This window comes from Pinus tabuliformis, chromosome 2_1 (genome assembly GCF_031772625.1).
Source record: "Pinus tabuliformis cultivar Carrire ecotype Pingquan chromosome 2_1, CPIR1, whole genome shotgun sequence".
NCBI lineage: Eukaryota > Viridiplantae > Streptophyta > Pinopsida > Pinales > Pinaceae > Pinus > Pinus tabuliformis.
In genome coordinates, this window is record NC_142299.1 from 246,957,796 (window position 1) to 246,963,940 (window position 6,145).

The 6,145-nt window shown below is 38.7% G+C and overlaps 1 pseudogene; it reads right to left on the bottom strand.

The window, feature by feature from the left end:
• Window positions 1-3,502: 3,502 nt before the first annotated feature.
• LOC149199612 (serine/threonine-protein phosphatase 5 pseudogene) lies at window positions 3,503-5,906 on the bottom strand (annotated as a pseudogene).
• Window positions 5,907-6,145: the final 239 nt, after the last annotated feature.

The window sequence follows — 6,145 nt, forward strand, 5'->3', positions numbered from 1 at the left end:
GCAAGCTTCTACCTGCAGAAGGCTACAACTTTCTCTCGTTCTCCAGCTACTACTGGAAGGGAGCTACAACCCCATAGCTCTTGTAGTAGCCAATATGTTTACTAGTACAGAGGCGCCAACCTACAGAAGGCTACAACCTTCTCTCTTCCTCCAGGGACCTATTTTCATAAATTTTCATACTGTATACTCCTGGAACACAACACCATAATTTCAAGGCCACGTTTCATCCAATTTTCATAATGGACCCATCAACAACATTGAAGCTCAAAATCAATCACCACTTCAATACAACCATTAAGTATATCTGCATCAACCAACCACTGAAACTCAATCATTACTTTCTGAATCAACTAAACTCAATCAATCACTAAAAACCTCTGAACCTCTGACACAAATGAATCAACCATTCATTTATATTTTAATCAACTTCAACAAATCAACTGTAACAGAGAGATCATTGTAGACAATAGACAAATTTGTACCCAGAACACTGCATCATCATTCAGAATCAGCTGTAACCTCAAAAGCCATGCATCAGAGTGTATACGCAACTTGGAAGAGCTAAACCAACATGTATACGCAACTTCATCAAAGTGAACCAGCATATAGATCTGCAAATACTTACTTATAACTTCGCCGCACTTCCTGACTTCAGACATACCCATATCATCACATATAAAGGATAATACATGTGTTAGCAATCAAATCTAGTTCATAATGATAAGTCATTATGATCCTGATCCACTATTAGATCTCATCCATTACCACTGAAGCAAATCACAATCAATCAATCTGAACATTGTTACCAGAATGCAGTCACCAGAACATAAAGCAAAACCCAGAACTCTGCATCAAAAACCAGAACCAATTGTAACTTCAAACATCATAGTTCAGAAGGTATACTCTACTTCGATGTGTCAATCTTGCATGTATATGCGCTTTTACCAAAGTCAACTAGCGTATACATTTGTAAATATTCATTCATAATTTTGTAGTTATTCCAGATTTGAGTTATACTGAGATCATAATATTTACAGAACAACACATGCATCAGTATATAGATCTAGAATAAACATGATCAAACCATATAAAGATAATTCATTCCAAGCCTTAAGATCTTGATCCATCAATAAATCTTGTCCTCCATCAACTGCTAAGGTTCCTCCTTGGCTCAGATCAAGCAGATCATCATAAACCCATAACATGCATACTGGATCTCACACTTTATCAAATATTTGATGCTTGTCTGCCTTGGTCTAATGATCTTCTCCTCCTTATATAGTTGTAGGCCTTTCTCAATACCATGGACCAAAAACACTTAAGACCAATACCTAGGGTCAATACCTCGGACCAAATACTTTGGACCAATGCCATGGATCGAAAAACCATGGACCAAATACTTCGGACCAAAAATTTAGTTTTCCAAGGTATACATGCTTTTCCATTTGTGAAAATGTGTGTGTACGTATACACGACTTGTAAATAATGAACCTGCATGTATACGCAGTTTGGTCAATGGTGAACCTGCGTATACCTCTCTTTCTTCATTCTATGAAGGACTGATCTGTAATTCTTTGTTGTTTACCTGCTATACTGTGATCTTTCATCTAAGTGAGTTACCTTCTAAAATAATTCCTTTAAGCTGCCTTGCATTTCATCACATCTATAAATACCACTGCCATGCATTCTGTCACATCTGATATCTCTTTTGAAGATTCATCTAGCTATCATGTACAAGTGAGTTGTTCTGCTACAAGTGGGTTGCCATCAAGTACAACACATGCATCATAATGCCAACAATCTCCCCATCTGGACTTGATGGAAACAATAACACCAAGTCACTCTCCCCCTTTGACATCAAGGGCAAAGGGCGGACCAAGATATTCTCCCCCTTTGATATCAAGAGAAAAGGCAGACCAAAATGAAGACTTTCATATCTGAATAGCTAAGTATTAATCATGCTCCCCCTAGTCACATGCTGAATTCTCTGATTGAACTCCCCCTTTGTTCATGCTGAGATGTACTATATCATCCATGCTCCCCCCGAACATATGCATAGTCTGCAAATATTTTCAAGAAAAATACCATGACTCTATAACTAAACTATGTGAGTTTGACCTTTCTATCACCAATGAGTCATACATACATTCATTCTTGACTCATCCACCCAACCAAGTGGGGATATACCAATTGTTTATTGATGCAGCCTTAAGGCTATAAGACATTCATACCAATTTCCACCTTAAACTCTGTTATGAGAGGCAGGATAGCCTTCATCACCAGTGCATGTACAAAAGAAAAAAATGATGTTGCTGGAACTACTTGTTCGACCTCTCATTAATATTATGTCTATGTGCTTCTCGGATTTACGCTATTACTGGAACTGTTTGTTCGGCCTCTCGTTAATATTATGTCTCTAGTTTGTCAATCAAATTCTGAAACGATGTCTCTGTTTGTATGGAAGGATTTCAAGAAAATATCCAGCGAGTTGTGCGTTCCTCCAAATTTCTTCCCTCGTACCATGTCTCTGGTTCTGGGCCCTATTCTTAGGATTGCGTGTCTATCTTTTTTTATAAGGTTTTGGAAAGCATTTTCTCCCTTTGAGATGTGATTTCTAAACGAACACAGTCCTGCTTGAACTATTCTGTCAGTCTACAGGGCAAGAAGGGTTTGAATTTCAAAATGCCTTCCTCGCATCGAAGCGGTTAACATAATCCATCCTCCATTCCCATAACTCATAAGAGACAATCTTTAAGAACATATCAGTCCATATGGTTCTCGAAACTCAGGAATCAAAACTTGCAAATAGCAAACAATTAATTGATGAAAGGTTGGAAGAAAAAAAAAACTATTTCGAACTCACATTGAGGAAAGAAAATCATCTTGGTAATATTACCAGGTGTTTCCCTAACTCTCTGGGAAGGCGTCTCTGTCGCAAAGCCATCCTCTGAATAGTGGAGACTAAATGAAGATAACCCAATAAAAACTATCAAGACCAGAGAACCCCAATCAATACTGCAAGAAATAGATATGGTCTTGAAATTCTACACTTCCCTTAGGCTTACAAGTGCCTCGGGTCCTCTATTTTTATTCTCTATCCCCCCCCCTTGCTGCCTCCTCCATCTCTGCAACTCCAAAAATAAGTTATACATATGTCGTATCTAACTACTTCTTTCCACACATGGAGGAATTAGTTATACAATTAGAAGTCAATCCTATCCTCATCTAAACAAACTAGACCATTTGGCTTGATCTCCACAGAGGGAGGATCACTTGCCATTTATTCCTAATTATGTTCAGAATTAGACCAGTCTTAACTACTCACACTTATTGAAATTAATACAAATTTAACAACTAAGTCTTCCTCCAAAGTTGTATTAGCCACAACATGTGACCACCCTATCACATTGTTGGCCAAGTCTAGATGCTCCTACATCAGACTCCCACACTTGAAAACATCCATGATCTCTTGATCATGTGCTTTCAAAAAGAACAAATTTTCTCATGGGTCCCAGACTTTGTTCTGGAGTTGTCCATATGCTCTCCTCCTCCATTTTCGCTGCATGTCAACTGCTTCCTGTTTCATCTTCCTTCTCTGGTCACAATAGTTTGGAGCTGAGAAAACCGTAATAAGTTTGCCATCATGTTCAATTTCATAACCTCCCTCTTTAACTTCATGAGACCTGACCACCAACTCAAGATTGTTTTCTTGGAAAAACCTTTTGGTCACATCTTCTCCAAAAGACAAACCAACATCTCATTCGCTCGGCCCATGCCCTTTACAAGGTTGTGGATCACTCCAATGTATTTCACAGATCAGACCCTCTTCAGGTGGCCATCAGAATCGATCAATTTCTTTGATATCATCCAGTTTTATACCATCAACACTAAAAAGACCACCACGGACAACAAAAATATTTTTATTGACGACATGAGCTAAAGGAAAGCAGCAAAACACTTCAGTGAAAAGCTCAACCATGCTTTCACTCTATTTGGACTTGAATTCGCCCTCAAAACCATAAATCTTGTTCATACTCCTGCTTTCATGATTTCCTCTTGCAAGATAGAGTCCAATTGGACACATACACTTGAATGCGAATAGCACAATTATGACTACAACTGAAAATGATCCTCGATCAACAGAATCACCATTAAAAAGATGAGGATTGTCCTCCGAAGGAAGCCCATTAATCCCAAAGATGTTCAAAAGGTCATAATACTGACCATGCATGTCACCACAAACAATGAATTTCTTTCCATTCAGAATATTGATGTCAACCAGCGATGGCATCGCCTCCAACAAATTGTTTATTTGCAATAATATTTGAAATGCATACCTTCTGTGTATATTTTTTATTCTTGAAGTCATCCATCATTTTCTTCACAAATTCCAATGTTACATTTTCTCCTTCTATTCTAACATCAGCATACTAGGGCTCTACCTCTATTGAACGAAAATCAATGGAATCCACAACAGAATGATTCTCAAGATCATTCATTGAGATGGCCTCAATAAGTCTAACTTTTTGGACTGCTGTCTCGGTATCTTTAAGCTTCTTGGTGGCATCAGGATCATTTGGACAAATTCTCTTAACCTACTGAAAATATTTTAGTACTTGACTGATCACCTTTTCTGATGTTGCCAACCTTTGCCCTTTGGTCTACTTCAACATTAGCTTCCTTATGTTTTCAATCTTTGTTTCCAATAGGTCTTCTTGCTGGTCTTCTTCATTAATTCTTCCTTCCTACTTTAGCTGGTTGTTGTTATCCAGTTCCATCTTCCTGTATTTCACATATTCAGACTATGTGTCTCCTTTCAACAGTATTTCGACTTCTTGTTCTGTACTTTCTTCTTTCATCAACACTTCAGTGTGTTGATTTAACTCCTTTAAAGATTTTTCAAGCTTTTCCTCCACATCATCTATTCTAATAATGCTTCCTTGCCCTGGTTCACAGTTGTGAACTTCTTCCTCTACTTCTACTTCCTTTACTACTTGCTTATTGCTTGCAACCTTTTCATACTCGAATGCAACCCTTCCACGTTGAAACTCTTGCCTTAAGCTCTCTACTTATGTATGCATAGCAGGAATCTGCTAAACTTCTGCATGGGCTCGCTGCAATTCTTGATTTAGCTGTTGCACTTGCTCATTTAAATCTTGTCTAGCTGATTGAAGACTCTGTGCATCAAAATGAGCTTGTTGCAACTCTGCCATGATCGATTCACTAGCCTGGATATCTACCTCCATATTTGCACTTTTGTCAAAAAAACTTCTAATTTGATGATTCTTATCATTCCGCATAGCTGCAATATGTGAATGCAATCTCTCCAATTCACGTTGATACATAACAAGATATTGTCTCAAAGCTCCATGTGTTGCAGCTAACCTTTGATTTTCCATTGCAGGCCTTTGCATCTCCGTACCTTGTGGTGTAAGCTTATGTTCCAACACTTCTGGCGGTGGTAACATATCGAAAGGATGATGACCTGCAAGAGGTCCCATGGTTGGACCATATATCTCAGGCCCCATGCATAGGCCTTGAAGGTGTCTAGCAAAAGGGGCTGGCATGCGACCTCTACCAGCCATCTGTTTGTCTCTGCCAATTCCTCTCCAAGTCAATTGTGACAAGGATTGTGGAAGAAATGTGGAAGATATCTTGCAGTTTTCATCAGGTACTGGTGCTTTTATCCATTTCTCCAGTAACTCTAGATGCTTCTCCCATACATTAGTTTCTTGATGAGAGCTTCTTTCTTCTTCTCCTTGATCCTGTTGTTGACTTCTTCTCATTGTTAGCCCTTCTTCCTTTTTCCTACCTTTTGCTAGGTGAATTTCTGCTTCATGTCTTCTTCCTTGAGGTATCTTTTTCAGGCTAATCACCTCAACATCTCCCATGGTTGAATCAACCATGCCTATCATCATGACAACATTGTTGTTGGGAAAAGTATCTATTCAGAACGCCCCTATCCCACTCTAAGGTGTGATAGTGCCTTAGCAACAAACAAGGAAAAATACTTGAGTATTCTTCTTTATGAAATGTAAATGAAGAGGAAGGATGTAACTAACCTGTGTCTTTCACTAGTTTGTTGATCCAATCACTCCTCTCTTCAATAGCTCCCAGCTCCCAGCTCCCTTACTGGCCCAGCTAC